General features: G+C 37.5%; 3 long non-coding RNA genes across 3 annotated transcripts; 1 reads left to right on the top strand and 2 right to left on the bottom strand.

The window, feature by feature from the left end:
* Window positions 1–4,685: 4,685 nt before the first annotated feature.
* On the bottom strand, window positions 4,686–12,544 carry LOC115210735. Its single transcript, XR_003881444.2, has 4 exons — window positions 12,409–12,544; window positions 6,340–6,395; window positions 6,096–6,183; window positions 4,686–4,915 (listed from the first exon to the last, which is right to left on the bottom strand). It is a non-coding gene; the product is annotated as an uncharacterized LOC115210735 (long non-coding RNA).
* LOC118762884 lies at window positions 7,444–17,563 on the top strand. The gene is made up of 3 exons (XR_004998637.1): window positions 7,444–7,457; window positions 11,733–11,737; window positions 17,389–17,563. It is a non-coding gene; the product is annotated as an uncharacterized LOC118762884 (long non-coding RNA).
* On the bottom strand, window positions 10,345–12,393 carry LOC118762883. The gene is made up of 2 exons (XR_004998636.1): window positions 10,897–12,393; window positions 10,345–10,570 (listed from the first exon to the last, which is right to left on the bottom strand). It is a non-coding gene; the product is annotated as an uncharacterized LOC118762883 (long non-coding RNA).
* Window positions 17,564–18,073: the final 510 nt, after the last annotated feature.

Genomic DNA, 18,073 nt, shown 5'->3' with positions numbered 1-18,073 from the left:
TTTTAAGAAAAGCTTAGTTTCTTCCTTTCTCATTATAGGCATCACTTTTGTAACCCAACAGTAACGTATGGTAGAAAGATCTTTCATATCTCCTTCAATTTTTTTTTTTTTTATATCTGACTTTTGTCCTTGGGTACCTAATTACTAGATAATGTAGACTGGTACAACTTCCACCAGTGAAAAGATTATCACTCATAATTAGTTAATTTCAGCAGTTTTACTTGATCTTTTAAGAAGTTTGATTGGGGAAATTGATACAGTAGAATGAAAAGTAGTAAAAGCTGCTAGGCACAAGGCCTGAAATTTTGGGGGAGGGAGCCAGTCAATTATATCAACCCCAATACACAACCGGTACTTAATTTATCGACCCTGAAAGGATAAAGGGCAAAGTCGCCCTCGGCGGAATTTGAACTCAGAACATAGACACATGAAATACCACTAGGCATTTCGCCCACGTACTAACGTTTTTGTCAGCTCGTTGCCTTACAACAATAACAATATTACTCGTATTTCTATACAGACCATTGTTGTTGAAAGTAGTGAAACATGTACTTAACTACTTTATAATTAAACAAAATACTTGTTGTTGATGAAATATTGCTTGAATAATCTTTGTAAATTTATCAGATAAACTAGTATTATAACCCGATTTCATTCGGATCTACTTGGGCCACATTTTAAAGATGAGGAATAAAAAAAAAAAAAACGAAAATTTTATTAAAAATTAAAAAGAAAACGTGAGCAAAAAGCACTTGTTTTTTTCACAATGAAAAATCGTTTCCTAGTAGCCGGAATTTCGCGACAAAATGTGTTTATTAAGCACAACAGCCTGCAGTGCATTGAAAGCCAATCACACAAACCTAGAGGGGCTCTGGGCCCCCTTGAATTGACAAAAAGAAAAAAAAAAAAACCTGCTCTTTTTGCCATAGCAACCACATCTTTATAGCTTGTGAATTTTAACCATCACGGGTCTCATCCTCACCACACATTTAGTATCCCTGCCAATTTTCAGCTCGATTTGGCTGCCATTATCCGTCAAAGCAAAATGTGCATACAATTTTCTTCCAAGAAACCCGCTCTTTTTGCCATAGCAACCACATCTTTATAGCTTGTGAATTTTAACCATCACAGGTCTCATCCTCACCACGCAGTTAGTATCCCTGTCAATTTCCAGCTCGATCCTAGCCTTGGTTTGGCTGCCATTATCCATCAAAGCAAAATGTGCATACAATTTTCTTCCAAGAAACCCGCTCTTTTTGCCATAGCAACCACATCTTTACAGCTTGTGAATTTTAACCATCGCGGGTCTCATCCTCACCACGCAGTTAGTATCCCTGCCAATTTTCAGCTCGATCCTAGCCTCGGTTTGGCTGCCATTAACCGTCAAAGCAAAATGTGCATACAATTTTCGTCCAAGGACTGTTTTATAGATATAGATAAATAACATTTAAAAAGCAAATCGGTTGTTAAAAATTACTGGGGTTTCTTCAAATACACAGCATCCTCTGTTCTGAAAGATTCACCGTGTATCTAAGTCAAAGAATGAGGAAGTCAGACTAAGATGAAATACATGTTAACATGTATTACATCTTAGTTTGACTTTGATACTGTGGAAGCACTCCGTCAGTTACGACGATGAGGGTTCCGGTTGATCCGAATCAACGGAACAGCCTGCTCGTGAAATTAACGTGTAAGTGGCTGAGCACTCCACAGACACGTGCACCCTTAACGTAGTTCTCGGGGATATTCAGCGTGACACAGAGAGTGACAAGGCCGGCCCCTTGAAACACAGGTACAACAGAAACAGGAAGTAAGAGTGAGAGAAAGTTGTGGTGAAAGAGTACAGCAGGGATCACCACCATCCCCTACTGGAGCCTCGTGGAGCTTTTAGGTGTTTTCGCTCAATAAACACTCACAAAGCTCGGTCTGGGAATCGAAACCGCGAGTCCGCTGCCCTAACCACTGGGCCATTGCGCCTCCACACTGACTTTGATACTAGCATGATAGTGAGGGTAGGGAAAAAAAAAACAAAAAACAAAGACTAACACTATTTTTAACTAAAATATTATAGCCTGAAACAAATATTGTACGCCACTGGAATACTTTTATTGAGAGCAACTTTTACTGTAGGAAATTCACCACCCATGATTGAGAATTTTCAACCTGATACCTGCATGATCTTAAATAAGCCGCCAGATTGTTAGCATGTCAACGCTTAGCAGCATTGTGACTGTCTTTATGTTCTGAGTTCAAATTCTGATGAGATCAACTTTGCCTTTCATTCTTTTAGGATCAATAAACAGTTAAACAATCAGGTCAATGTAATCAACTTACCCCCGTGCTCAAAACTGCTGGCCTTGTGCCAAAAAAAAAAAAAAAAAATCAGGGACACTATCCTTCTTACTATAATTACTTTCAACCTCAGAATAAGATTAATTTCAGGATATCAGATTTTAGTTGGTCCTGTACTAATTGAACTGTAATTAATTAAAGTTATATTCTACTTTCTTAAATTAGATTTTAATTATCTTCTTTCAAGCCAAGTTTAGAGATTTTTGTTCTACACTTGCCATTCAACAATGCTTTAGAAATTGGACTGTTTTAATTTAATTAGTTTTACTCACAAGAAAACAACCAATGTTAAATTGACATAATTTTAAAAATAGACTGCAGAAATTATACAAGTCCATTGTTTGAAAGTTTTTAGACTTTCGATAATGACGGTGTGGAAGCTTGCTGGATGAAAAAGAAAGTTATAGTGCCATGTACTGAATGATATACATATATATATATATATATATATGTATGGGGAAAAAAAATCCATCGAAATTTCCTTCTAAGTTGGGGAAAGGAAAAAAAAAAAAAAAAAAACCTAGCAGATATTCTTAGCAAGTCTCAAAGGTGGCAGGTATGATTTCAAAAGATCAAATTATCTTGTCAAGTTACATTTCCCTAACTTTTTCCTTAACAATTTTGTTCCATACAAAGCTCAGGCCACTATTTGTAAGGGACCTAAAAATTCTTGGGCCTTTAAGCTTTTCTATTAATCAGAAAAAAAACCCATTTTTTTTTCTGATTAATAAAAAGCTTAAAGGCCCAAATATAAAGGTAAACATGATGGTTGTCAGTTGCTCAGAAGCAGTTCAAGGATAAAAGCTATCAGAATAAAAAGATTTATGACTAACAGGAAGATCAACAGAGAAATGATGTACCTGGGAAAAGAATCAAGTGAGCATATATTTAAAGATCTTGACGGTGGGTACTTGACCAGACAGAGAAATGACAATGAGCCAAAGACTCTAACCTAGTAGAGGGAATAGGACCATCTATGTTAATTTGATTTTGAATTTAGTCAAGCAAGGCACTCAGAGGCACCAACCCAAAAGATGACAGCAAGGTTGAATGGTGACCTTTCAACCTTGAGTACAAGATACTCTCAGGTATAAAAGCAAAAAAAACTAAAGGGGTAAACATGATTTTTGCAGGGAAGAAAGACTACTATGGACATGTTTTAGCCTTAATGGACAACATCAATATACTATAATCAAGCCTGTTTCCATCACTTGACAATAGTTTTGACATAGGCATAGGAGTGGCTGTGTGGTAAGTAGCTTATGAACCACATAGTTCCGGGTTCAGTCCCACTGCATGGCACCTTGGGCAAGTGTCTTCTACTGTAGCCTCGGGCTAACCAAAGCCTTGAGTGGATTTGGTAGACAGAAACTGAAAGAAGCATATCGTTTATGTGTGTCTGTTTGTCCCCTCAACCGATGCTGGTGTGTTTATGTCCCTGTAACATAGCAGTTCAGCAAAAGAGACTGATAGAAAAAGTACTAGGCTTACAAAGAATAAGTCTTGGGTTCGATTTGCTCGACTAAAAGGTGGTGCTCCAGCATGGCCACAGTCACATGACTGAAACATGTAAAAGAGTATAGATTGCGAAAGAAAAATAAAATTTTGATCAGTCTTTTCCTTATGCATGTCATTCTTAATTTCTCAAAATTATCTTCCCTTCTCTTAGAGTTGCTAATTAATGCTATGTTTGTTTTCTCCAACTAAGAAGCTTTCACTTATTGGAGATTGTTGTAATTCAGTCCATTCTGTTTTTATTTGTAATACAACTAGACCAACTGCTTTTGTGACATTCTATAACCTAAACTGTTCTTCAGACCGGAAACCTGTGCATGCTCTCTCTCTCTCTTCAAATTTAAATGGTGGTTTTTAAAAAAATTTTTGGACTAGCTAAAAAGCATAGTATTTATGGAGGTATGACAATTGTATAAGCAAAATTGTGAAGCTGCATGGCTCAGTGGTTAGAGCGTTGAGCTTATGATGCTGAGGTTGTGAGTTTGAATCCCGGACCTTACGGCTTGCTGGGACCTGTGAAACTATTCAACCCATGCCAGCAGGGAAAATGGAAGTTAAATGCTGTTGTTGATGATAATGAAAATAATGACAATTGTTGTACATTAAACTTTTTGCAAATCTGGAGCGAATTATCAAAGAAATGGTTTAAAAGCTGTATATGTCCTCCTTTCAGGAAGGCATTAGCTTCACAAAAGAACTGACTTGGTCCAACATGCAAACGTGGACCTAAAATGTTGATGGTGAAAGTTTAACAATTTTTACTTAGGTAAACTAAATCTCAAAAAGCAATACAGATATGTAAATTCACAAAGGCAGAATAATTAGTGAAATTATGGTCCACAGGTTGAAGTATGGTTTCCAAAATTTAATGTTTAACTCAGGACATCAAGTTGAAAAGTTGGTCAGAAATGCTTCTAAATTCAAAATGAAAACAGAAGACTTATTTAAAATAAAAATATTTATATCCAAATGAAAATCATGAATCTGTAGCTGAAAACAGTAGAAGCCAATCACTGCCGTTTTCCAGACTTCTTTATGCCACCTCCACCTGAAATGAAAAAGATTTACATTTTGTAACAAAGCTAATAATCATCACCACCCCAAACATTTCAGCTAGTAAACACATTTTTATTTAACATTAACGCTTTATAAAACTACAAAGACGAATAGGATAATGTATCTTCATAATACTTTACCATTTAAACTGGCCATGTCTGGTCTTTCACTTCTACTCTACAATATAATTCTAAAGATAAACAAGCACATCATCAAAATCTCAAAGATATGAGATAATGCATGAGTAATTCAAAACAATGTGTATAAATAAGCATTACAATTGACAGTAAAATGAATGCTAAAGGGGTAAATATAATTTCTTTACCTCTCATCAGGAACTCTTTTGATTAAATATCAGAGACACTGGCTACAATTTAGTAAACAAGAAAGCTCGTATAGACATTTAAGACAGTGAGTTGGCAGAAATGTTAGCACGCCGGGCAAAATGCTTAGCTGTATTTCGTCTCTTTACATTCCGAGTTCAAATTCCACCGAGGTTGACTTTGTCTTTCATCCTTTCTGGGTCGATAAATTAAGTACCAGTTACGCACTGGGGTCGATGTAATTGACTTAATCCCTTTGTCTGTCCCCTCTATGTTTAGCCCCTTGTTGCCAATAAAGAAATAAAGCTTGTATAGACTGTGACAGGAAGATAACCCTTGCTTCCGTAATACCTCGAAAATGTCAATTATGGTAAACACCTCTCAGCTTATATCTCAGATATTTATCTTAAAACACAGAATTATGCAACCAATCCATTTTCCTGTAATTATGACAACCTAATCTCTTTCAAAACAGATTCAACTGCTACACAAAGATCACCTTGCATTACGCCCTCCTCACAAACCACCAAAGATATATCTCATACATCCTCTTGTTTATAAAATCTCTTATCCCTGACCATATTAAAAAAGCATAGTGGACTACACTCACGGAGTGGTTGGCGTTAGGAAGGGCATCCAGCCGTAGAAACACTGCCAGATCTGACTGGGCCTGATGCGGCCTTCCGGCTTCACAGACCCCAGTTGAACCGTCCAACCCATGCTAGCATGGTAAACGGATGCTAAATGATGATGATGATGACCTGACACCTTCAAAACATTAACCAGAACCGTCCTATTATTTTTTGCTAAAGTTCACCAACATAACCAATATTCAGATGATATACATACCCATTGGGCCTTTCTGAGTTGCTTTAGCCCTTGCATCTTTTAAAGCTTTTTCTTTTTCTTTCTCCTTTTGCTTAAATGCTAAATCATCCTGCCAAACAGATACAATACATCATATTAGAAAACAACCAGAAGTAGAAGTTGGAAATACCAAAGAACTGCACAAATCTCACACCAGACAATATGTTCGTGCACAAGCATGAAAATGCCTTTTATGATTTAAATTTAAAAAAATTAAATTCCTTACATGATCTAATTCTTTGGAATCCTTTTTAGGGGCCTTTAAAGGCTTCTTTTTCCCACCTGTGAATTAAAAACAAAAAAAATTACTGTACAGGAAAACAGATTATATTGATTAAACATGTATTGTAGAACACCATCTACCCCTGGAACACTGCTGGTGTTGTGTTACCTCTTCAGAAGACAAGTCGTTAGCTACCTAAGGGTTAACATACAATAGAGTTCATTGTCATCTTGCACACAGAAGTTAATTAGTCGAAGATATTTTTAATCAATTGAAATTTTAACTGGAATGAGATAAAAAGTCATTAGAAGTTACTCTTTTATTTGTTTCAGTCATTTGACTGTGGCCATGCTGGAGCACCGTCTATAATCGAGCAAATCGACCCCAGGACTTATTCTTTGTAAGCCTAGTACTTATTCTATCGGTCACTTTTGCCGAACCGGTAAGTTACGAGGAAGTAAACACACCAGCATCAGTTGTCAAGCGATGTTGGGGGGACAAACACAGACACACATACATATATATATACGGGCTTCTTCCAGTTTCCGTCAACCAAATCCACTCACAAGGCTTCGGTCAGCCCAAGGCTATAGTAGAAGACACTTGCCCAAGGTGCCACGCAGTGGGACTGAATCCGGAACCATGTGGTTGGTAAGCAAGCTACTTACCACATAGCCACTCCTACGCCTTGTACTGAAAATTGCTTTCAAATGGGGAGAATGAAGAGAACTCTAATTTTAATCCAGCAAAAATTAAATGGAGAATTGCAAGAAGAGAGAATTCAACTGGGAAGCTACAGTACAAGTCCAAGCATGGTCAAGGTCAGACCTCATGTAAGACAGATGATCAAAAGCTTTCTAACCATGATTCCAGCCTCCATTTAACCCAGACCATGTTATCCAATGCTATATTTCTGGTAAGACAGCTGCAGGGGAAATACCTAGCCAAAGATAAACTTCTGTACCTGGCTTTCATAGACATGGAGAAAGCCTTTGACAGGGTCCCCTGATCCCTTATCTGATGGTCAATGAAGAAACTAGGGATAGATGAATGTTTAGTGAGAGCTGTACAAGCCATGTACAGGGATGCTGTCAGTAAGATGAGGGTTGACAATGAATATAGTGAAGAATTCTGTGTAGGGGTCTACCAAGGATCAGTCTTCAGCCCCCTCTTATTCATCATAGTCATCCAGGCAATAACAGAGGAATTCAAGACAGGATGCCCCTGGGAGTTTCTCTATGCTTTAATAGCTGAGTCACTATCAGAACTAGAGAAGTTTCAGGTGTGGAAGCAAAGTATAGAATCGAAGATCCTAAGAGTCAATGTAGCAAAAACCAAAGTCTTAGTAAGTAGGAAGGCAGACAAATCATAAATCCCTTGAGGTAGATGGCCCTGTTCAATCTGTAGAAAAGGCATAGGTAGAAACTCCATAAGATGTACCCGGTGTAAGCAATGGACACACAAAAGGTGCAGCAATATCAAAGGAAGGGAAGATAGTTTTTGTGTGTGGCAGATGCACAGGAGCAACAACTGGAAGTAGTTGATAGCTTCTGTTACCTAGGTGACCAAGTCAGTAGTGGGGATGGATGCTCTGAGAGCATAGCTGCTAGAATAAGAATAGTCTAGGGGAAGTTCAGAGAGCTCTTACCTCTGCTGGGAACAAAGGGTCTCTTGCTCAGAATGAACGGTAGACTGTATGACGAATGTGTGCGAATAGCCATGCTACATGGCAGTGAAACGGGCTGTGACTGTTGAGGACATGTGTAAGCTTGCGAGAAGCTAGTATGCTCCCCTGGATGTGTTAATGATGGTGTGAATACACTAGAGTGTAAGCACCCTGAGAGAAAAGTTGGACATAAGCATCGGATGTGGTGTGCAAGAGAGATGACTGCGCTGGTATGGTCATGTGTTGCATATGGATGAAACTCTAACAGTGGAGGGAACCTGTGGAAGAGGTAGACTCAGGAAGACATGGGATGAGGTAGTGAAGCACGACCTTTGAACATCGGGCCTCACGGAGGCAATGACAAGCGACTGAGACCATTGGAGATATGCTGTGCTTGAGAAGACCTGGCAAGCCAAGTGAGACCGTAGCCATGGCTTATGCCAGTGTTGCATTAACCGGCCCATTTAAGAGTATCCTTCAATCAATGGGCAATAAACTGTGTTTGAGAAAACCTGTTGAGTCAAGTGAAATCATTGTCATGCCACTTGACTGGCACCCATGCTAGTGGCATGTAAAAAGCACCATTTGAGTGTGGTTGATGCCAGTCCCACAGTACTGGCTCCCGTACTGGTGGCACATAAAAAGCACCCACTACATTCTCGGAGTAGCTGATGTTAGGAAAGGCACCCAGCTGTGGAAACCTTGCTAGATTAGATTGGAGCCTGGTGCCACCTCCTGACTTGCCAGCCATTAGTCAAACCATCCAACCCATGCCAGCATGGAAAGCAGACATTAACTGATGATGATGGCAGGATGAAAGTTAAAGTCCACCAGGACAAGGTCTTAACACAAAATATAACCCGACAACCTCCAGTGCTTTATGATTTTGCCACCCATAATGATCGAATGGCTCTCTTGTTTGCTGCTGTTTGAAATTACACACAATTCTAGTCACTTTTTCACCAAAATAGAGACAACATCAACAGCCCCCTCCCCATACAAGTCCCCTCTTCAACTGGTAAAAAACTCCAAAACATCACGCTATGAGGACAAAAGCATCACAAACAGACATTACACATCTAAAACCACCTACACTATTTACAATCACAACTAAACCCCCTGTAGTGATCACACAGCCAGTATCCAAGAAATTGATGGAGTACATAAACAAGTGACCGAGTTAAAAAGCTATCATTCCAGACATGGATAAAAGAGGGAGATTCTTGGAGATGAAGGACATGGTCATTTATAACCTTTTCCATTATTCTTGAGACAATTGGAAGTGAAAGTGATAGGAATAATTCTGTTTGAGAGTTAGGTATATCATGTTTTGCATAATTTTGGCAAGGAAATTATAGCATTTAGTAAGGATAGGAGTTACCTCTAGAATAAACTGATAGTAACAGAAGAAGCATTCTAAGATTACACTTGATTGAGCAAGCATATGATTAAAACTATGATATTCCGTACTTCTTGTTGCTTGAGGCCTATTATCTTGCTCACTTGCTCTTTATCTTACACAAACCACTTTCTAGATAAGATGGTGTGTCACCTTGCCCTGGGTCTTTGGGAAATATTGTAAGCCTCTGCCCTTAAGACTGTTACCCTGGTGTCTATCAGCACTTTTTGCCTTAGCTGTGACTGCCACTTTCATTTTCTCACTGCTCTCACCTCGATGCCAACTGAGGAAAACTTCTGGTCCCTGTACTGCAGCACCTCACTAATTCATGCCACTACAAAAGCCATTGAACAGGAGAAGCTAGATGTTGCCGTTGTGAGAAAGATCCAGCTACTTGTAGAAAAAGGCCACCAGTCTTCATTTTGAGGGAGTCAACTGTTGTCAGTGGACTCTATCAAGAAGTAGAGGCCACAAAACTTGGGACCCAGATACAATATTGATAGAACCAGGCCTGGTGCCTGCTAGCTTCATGGTCTTAGCTGAACTTTTAAATAGTAGCAGAGTCTTTCATCGCTGAGTCAAAAAGCTTGTTCAGATTCTTGACTGATTGCTCTGTAATGCAGGAGATGGTAAATGGAATTTGTTGACCATCACGGTGGGTTTAAAACTTATCTTAGCTCAGGTGATACATTTCTTAAACCCTTGTAGGATCCACTAATTTACAAGGGCCAATATTGCTGTGATGCTAAAGATGTCCATATGAGTATCTAGCTTTACATTACCACACATATCCCTTTATTTAAGACAGCAGGAGTTGATTTGTGGGAGATTTAGTTATTTCTTGTAGGTTTAGTATCCATATAAAGACTCAACTTTGTAATTGCACTTCCATGAGAACAAGGCAAACAAAATGGAGACAGACAGTTTGCGAATATTTCTTTCGGGTAGTTAGAAATAATATGGGCAGCAAATGAAGTTGGATTATTAAGAGGACTGTTGTTATAGTTCTGCAAGTTAGTAGAAATTCTTTTGGTTGAAGATCTCACTCTAGAGGTAAAGTATCACGATTCCAGGCCCAGGAAAGTGACAATTATTCAGAGGGCACCCTGGAGATGGATGGGATGTAATTTTTCAGATAAGATCAGAACTCTAACACACCATCATTAATCCTCCAGATTTAAATTTATTTTCTTAAATTTTTATAATAAAAGGTGCACAACACAAAGGAATAGTTTTGGTATCCTAAATAATTTGAGCTGGGTGGGGAAGTGGATTCTTTATGCTCAGCAAGATTCCTCAAGTTGATTCACTCATAGAAACCTTAAAGAACAATTCTACCCACATTCTGGGGGTCTCACTCTAGAGGTAAAGAATCATGACTCCAGGCCCAGGAAAGTGACGATTCTTCAGAGGGCACCCTGGAGATGGGGTGGGATGTAATTTTTCAGATAAGATCAGAACACTAATACACCATCATCAATCCCTCAGATCACACCCTACAGATTTAAATGAGATGGTCACGGTAGAACGCTTTTGAGCATGTCTGTTTGATCCGAGCTGACCTTAGATAAACAATGCTATCACTAACAACATATATAACCAGATATTTTGTAATATTACTACGGCATCAGTAAATTTTAGAATACAGTAAATGTTTGTTTTGTTATCTTTAAATTTTTATAATCAAAGGTGCACAACACAAAGGAATAGTTTTGTTATCCTAAATAATTTGAGCTGGGTGGGGAAGTGGATTCTTTACGCTCAGCAGGCTGAGGTCAAGATTCTTCAAGTTGATTCACTCATAGAAACCTTAAAGAACAATTCTACCTACATTTTGAATGAAATATTGCAATGTGTCCCGTTACACTTTGCAACGACCATGGATAAGTTACTGAATGATTAAAAAGGTCTGAACCTCTCTTTTTAAAATAATCATAACCATAACCCATGCATTCGAAAACTAGTACCCCGAAAACGTATCCCCTTCAAATCTTATTAAAAATATGAGCATTAATGACAGATTGCTGCCCGCCACCACCGACTTTACGCGGATACAAAGACAGTGGGAGAGGGACTATAGTTATACCGCCAAATTCCCTTACAATACATCCTTATTGTTTTATAGAACAATGTTAGTCCCAGATATACAAAAAAGATAGGAAGATCACGACTGAAACACTTTTGATCATAGAAATGGGTCAATCAGAGATGATCTGGATTAACAATCTGTCCGAGTTAATTTAAAACAACTCGAATATTTTTTACTTCTCAGCCCACACATTGACACCAAACACTCCACGTGATATATGGCCATAACATTACTTACGGCAGTAATTGTCCGAACTAACTACAAAGCTATTTTTATAACTTCTTACTGTTTAATAAAATCGTTTATATTAATTTCCTGATGTTTCACAATTTAATTTCTATCATCTCTTAAATTTTGATTAGAAGTTTGAATTAATTTAGTACAGAAATACAGATGTTTTTCCAGAGGGGTACATGACCGGCAAGTCATTTGATACGTGACTAAACAATTACAGCGTGGAAGAGACATATTAGCCGTTTAAAAGGATACAAAAACTGTTATAAACTTGACTTAAACATTTTTTATATGTTAAAAGGTGATAGAATGTTCGTAGCACGAAATCGCCACATGCTAAATTGACACGCAAAGGAATTAACCATTTATAGATTTCTAAAAAGAAAATACGTACAATTGCAGCAGGGTAATTTATTCTTAAATCAACATAAAAACATAAAAAGCAATAACTAATTACAACTTCTAATAAAACAATCGCTAACTCAAGAACTTTGGAACAATTAGAGACTTTTGATTAATAAATCATTCGATGCTTTGGGCAAGATTCAATTAAAAAACAAAAATAAATCAGAGAAATCAACAATTTAAAAAAATATAAATATACATCAAGACATTGAGTAAAGATATTCAGAAATTAAATGACAATATATTAATAATAATAAATATTAGAAAGAAGCTACGCACCAGAACGTCCAGACATTTTTAAAATTAAGTTTCAGAGAAAAAACGCGAACTTTCTCTTGATTGTGAGTGACGAAGGGAAAGAACCAAGGTTTATATAAATGCGCATACTCCAGAGTTGAATGTAAAATGAGAGTTGGTTCTCGCTAATGAAATACGTAACCATGCACAACCTGCTTGATGACAGCGTGCGTTCTTGATAACACACACATACACACATCTCTCACTCTCCCTCCCCTCTCTCTCAATTATAAATTTACGGTAAAAATATTTCTTTACCTTCACTTATTTTAATACAATAAATGAGTTAATTGCATTGCAATTAAAAACATTTATGTATCAAGAATCTAGGTACTTTACCAACAGTATATTGGATAAATGCTATCCCATAGTGGATTACACCCATAACCCCTATCTTACTTTGTACTAAACTAGCAGTATCGCCCGGCGTTGCTCGGATTTGTAAGGGAAATAACTATATAAGCATTTTTAGAGAGTTATAGCCAAAAAATAGCAAATAAATGCATTAAAAGTGGAAAAAAAATGATGGTAAATTTTTTAAAAAATCGTTGACTCATCGTAGACATTTTTAGAGAGTTACTTCCCTTATATAATAGCGAAAAAATGCATTAAAATGGAAAAAAATTGATGGTAAATTTTTTTAAAATCGTAGACTCATCGTAGACGCGCGCTAATACCCAGAAGGGCTCGATATGACTCACGACTATAAGATACCCGGTTTTGGTTAAACTGCACCGCAAAATGTGGGAGTAGTTAGGAATCTAAATCGTAAGAGACAGACACAACTTGACTTTTATATATAAAGATATATATATATATATATATATATATATATATATATATATATATATATATATATATATATATAGTGTAAATTAGGGAAAAAAACCCACTATTATGCAATTCTAACAATGATAGACATAAACCAAATTATAAATAACAAATAAAAAATATTTTTATAAAACATATAATTAGATCACAAAAAGTATAAAAATGAATAATCAATATACACACATACACACACATACGCACACCCATGTATTGAGTTCTATTTTTTCTGTTTCTTTCCTCAAAACTATACTGGCAGACTTTCGGGGGATCTTTTCGGTCCGACCGGCAGTTTTTAAAATAATTTCCACGTAACTAAACACTTTTAAACTTCGTATACTGGTAGAATGTGTTTATAAAACATCTTTTTCTCTTGGCTTTTTTGAGAAAATTCTATAGTTTGTAAGAAATTTCTTGTTTTTTCTTCTTCAATTTCTGCAATTTCAACCAATCAATGACGTCTATTGAGGTGAAAACATTCTGTGCCGTATGAATATGTCCCTCGTTTAAGAAACATATTGGGTTTATTTACATTTGTGAATAAAAAAAGATATTCTTCCCCCACCTTTAACCCTAACCCTAAAACAGATTGAAATCGATACTAGGGTCATAATTATGGGTGACAATTTCATATGATATCGCTAGAAAAAACTGCCCGTCAAACCGAAAAGATCCACTTTCGGAATAGCTCTCATATACATCGGATTTTTTTTTCTCTCTAGGATTTTCAAAAATCTTTTATTATCACACGTACCAAAACACTCGACAGAAAATTAAATATGATGTTTGTCGAACAGATCGCCCCACCTCTTTCACTGTGCATTCCGAATATTAACCACCGCTTAAACGATTTTTTCCTTTTTAATTATTTTTCGTTATGTAATAGTATTCCAAATTTGGAAAAAAACTTAACTGCATTTTTAGAGAAAAGAACAATTTCCTTCTCCCACCTTATCGTATTTTCCACCATTAAAATGTTTTTTCGTTGTTTTTTCTCTTTTACCTTTTTGTTCACACTTTTGCCATTACTCTCTCTTTACTTGTTTCAGTCATGTGACTGTGGCCCCGGGACTTATTCTTTGTAAGCCTAGTACTTATTCTATCGGTCGCTTCTATCGGTTGTCAAGCGATCTTGGGCGGGGGACAAAACACAGACACACAAACATACATACATACATACATACATACATACATACATACATACATACATACATACTACATATATATATATATATATATATATATATATATATATATATATATATATATATATATATATATATATATATATATATATATTATGTGAAATAGAAAGATGAATAATCTTGTAGTAGATTAATCAAAAGTTTAACCGATACCTTAGTAGCAAAAATCACAGCAGTAAACAGCACGGTTGGAGGTACAACCATCTGGCGTTTGCAACCGTGCGTTGGTGCGGATAATTGAAATTAAAACATTATTGGTGAATTGAAGAAATGGAGCTGAACGCAGATTGAACAGAACATCGTTTTATTTCATTCTACACGTGTTTCGAAAGGCACAAATTACCAAAATCCGATTGAATAATGGGACCATATTGTGTCTTTCTCTTCAGGAAGAAAAAAGGAAATCGTTGAAAAACAAAAACAGAACAGAGGCGGAGCAAAAACAAAAACAAATCGAACTATGCTCCTAAGAGCCCATGGCGAAACTGTTTATCAGTGTAGTTGAGAACCGGTGGCTGAAGAATTCAACGGGTCAGGCATCGGTCAATCATGTGGGTGAGGGTGTATAGATGTTCTTTGTGACCGAGAATAAAGTTCTGACTATTTAGGAATATTGGATGTTTTATAAGGGGCGAGAAAAAATCTACTTAGAGACGTGTGTGTGTGTGTACTGTTCTATATATGTGTGTTTTGGCGTAGGGGTAGAAAACATTTTTTGTGTACGTGTGTGCGTTTGATCGTTCGTCGGCTGTCAGTGGCTACTGCCGTGATAACCGTTGGGTGGCAGAAAGAAAAAAGAAAAAAAAAAAATAATATATATATTATGTTTTATGTGTGTGTGTGTTCATCTAAGCCTGCCTTGTCAGGAAACCCCCCGTGTGAAAAAACCAGCCCCGTTTGTCTTACAGGAGTATTCCCCTTGCAGTGGTTAATCGTAGATATCTTAAAGGCTATTTCAGAATTTGTTACCAAGGGCTATGGGTGCCGGTATTATTTATAAACGCTATTTAAAAGCCAGATAAGTGTAACGCCGCCAATGGGGGCATCGAAACGCCGACTGTAAGAGCCCGTTTACCATCCGGCCTCTGGCAAACAAAATATGGAAGAGTCGGAGACACAAAGGTTGCACTGTCTTCTGCCCCTATCAAATGGGAGGGCCACCGACAAAATTGACCATTCCAGCCTATAGCTTAGGTTCGTATCCTTCAGTCGCCATATTAGCTTACTGAGTCCCGTGGTCTGGCGCTTGTTCACGTCCCGAAAAGTTGCGTAATGGTTGGAGACACGCAAAGACAATCTTGAGGATGATGCCCCTACATAAGTGAAGACATCTGAGTCCGTGTAAACCTTGCATTGGTAGACGGCGTTCAATTCACCAATAATGTTTTATATATATATATATATATATATATATATATATATATACGATGGGCTTCTTTTCAGTTTCTGTCTACCAAATCCACTCACAAGGCTTTGGTCAGCCCAAGGCTATAGTAGAAGACACTTGCCCAAGGTGCCACGCAGTGGGAATGAACCTGTAAAATCTTTTGCCTTTTCCTATACGGCACAAATAAAGTAAAGAAACCATATTTATTACGTGCTTATTAATTTTTTCCACCCCAAGATTATAATTTTTACACACTTTTGCCGTTCTGTAAGAACCTTTTTCTTTGGCATAAAAATTAAAAGATGAATTAAGATAGAAACAAGAATCAATTAAGACCTATTTTCTCCCTTGTTTGTGCTGATCTCCAACTTGAACGGTTATTTTGCATTAAGATATTTCAATTCATAGCTAAGAACTTGTACTAAACAACTTATGATACAGTATTCAATGTCCTTTTCTTATTTTATTATCTGTTAAATGGTGTTAAAATGTTCTTCGCTTGAAATCGCGATCTGGGCAGGACAGAGCAAGGAGCTGGCAGAATAATTGCCATGACAGGTGAAATACGTCCGTCTTTACGTTTCTGAGTTCAAATTCCGCCGAAGCCGACTTTGCCTTTCATCCTTTCGGGGTCGATAAAATAAGTACCAGTCGAACACTGGGGTCGAAGTAATCGACTTAACCCCTTCCTTGAACTTGCTGGCTTTGTGCTAAAATTTGAAACAAATATGACAGGGCAGGTCTTTATTTCTGGCAAGTCAAACGACTGCGTAAGGACTCCTTACTTTGGTTTGGCCCACCGTGGCCAATTGTTTCTATGGCAGGAAAAGAGAGTAAGCGAGAGGAAATTAAGATGTTTTTGTCTCATTATTCTTTCCTTTAATCAAAAGTATTCTTTTCTACATTTCAAACAACTGGAATTATCATATAGATACGTCTTTCAAAATCCCGATTTTGTTACGCTACATATCCACTTACGGCAAGTCTTTGATAAAATATTTTGCAATGGCACTCTTTAGAGGAACGTGTTTCCTGCCGCTGAAACACGTTTCTTATTTCGAATCATTTCTTTCCTTGAGGGGTGGGAGAATTTTGTTGAGAAATAATGATAGTTTCAATTGAAAGACAGCTGATTGCTCGTATCTTGATGTTTTGAAGTGAAGAATAACCGATCCACAATTGTGTTATATATAGATGTATATAGCATCATTATATTGATCAAATTATTGGATGTTGTTATACACCACTGATCACAATGCGCTTTCTCGACTTGGAGGATCGTTGTCAATCACGGCCTGGATCTTACCAACAAATTCAGGAGTTCTTTTTTTTATCAGAATGATCAGAATGTCAGTATGCAGTGTCAATGTAACACCATTTCACTCCAATGATGATAAGCAAAGCTATGGAATGTTAACACACACCACACACACACACACACACACACACACACACACACACACACACACACACACACGCACACACACACACACACACATCATCAATAACTGTTCTTGACTGTGGGTACTTGACCAGAGAGAGAAATGACAATGAGCCAAAGACTCTAACCTAGTAGAAGGAAGAGGACCATCTATGTTAATTTGATTTTGAATTTAGTCAAGCAAGGCACTCAGAGGCACCAACCCAAAAGATGACAGCAAGGTTGAATGGTGACCTTTCAACCTTGAGTACAAGATACTCTCAGGTATAAAAGCAAAAAAAACTAAAAAAAACGTGTGTGTGTGTATATATATATATATCATCATCATCGTCATTTAACGTCCGCTTTCCATGTTGGCATGGATCAAACGGTTTGTCTGGAACTGGTAAGGTGTAGGGATGCACCAGGTTCCAGTCTGATTTGGTAAGGTTTCTACGGCTGGATGCCCTTCCTAATGTCAACCACTCCAAGAAGGAAATGGGTGCTTTTTATGTGCCACTGGCATGTGTACCATTTACATGTTACCGGCAACGGCCACCACTACGATTCCACGGGCACCATTTATATGACACTGGCAACGGCCACAATGACGATTTCACTTGGTTTGACGATTTTTGCTTGAGCACAGCGTATCGTCAAAAGTCTCGGTCACTTGTCATCACACCCGTTAGGCCCAGCATTCGAAGATCATGCCTCACCAACACGTCCCATGTCTCACTGGATTTACCTCTTCCACAAGTTCTCTCCACAGTTAGAGATTGGCACCTCTTTACACCGCTGTCTTCA

The sequence above is a fragment of the Octopus sinensis genome, linkage group LG4 (assembly GCF_006345805.1).
Source record: "Octopus sinensis linkage group LG4, ASM634580v1, whole genome shotgun sequence".
Lineage (NCBI taxonomy): Eukaryota > Metazoa > Mollusca > Cephalopoda > Octopoda > Octopodidae > Octopus > Octopus sinensis.
The sequence above is the reverse complement of the archived record's forward strand: the minus strand, read 5'-3'. Positions and strand labels throughout refer to the sequence as shown.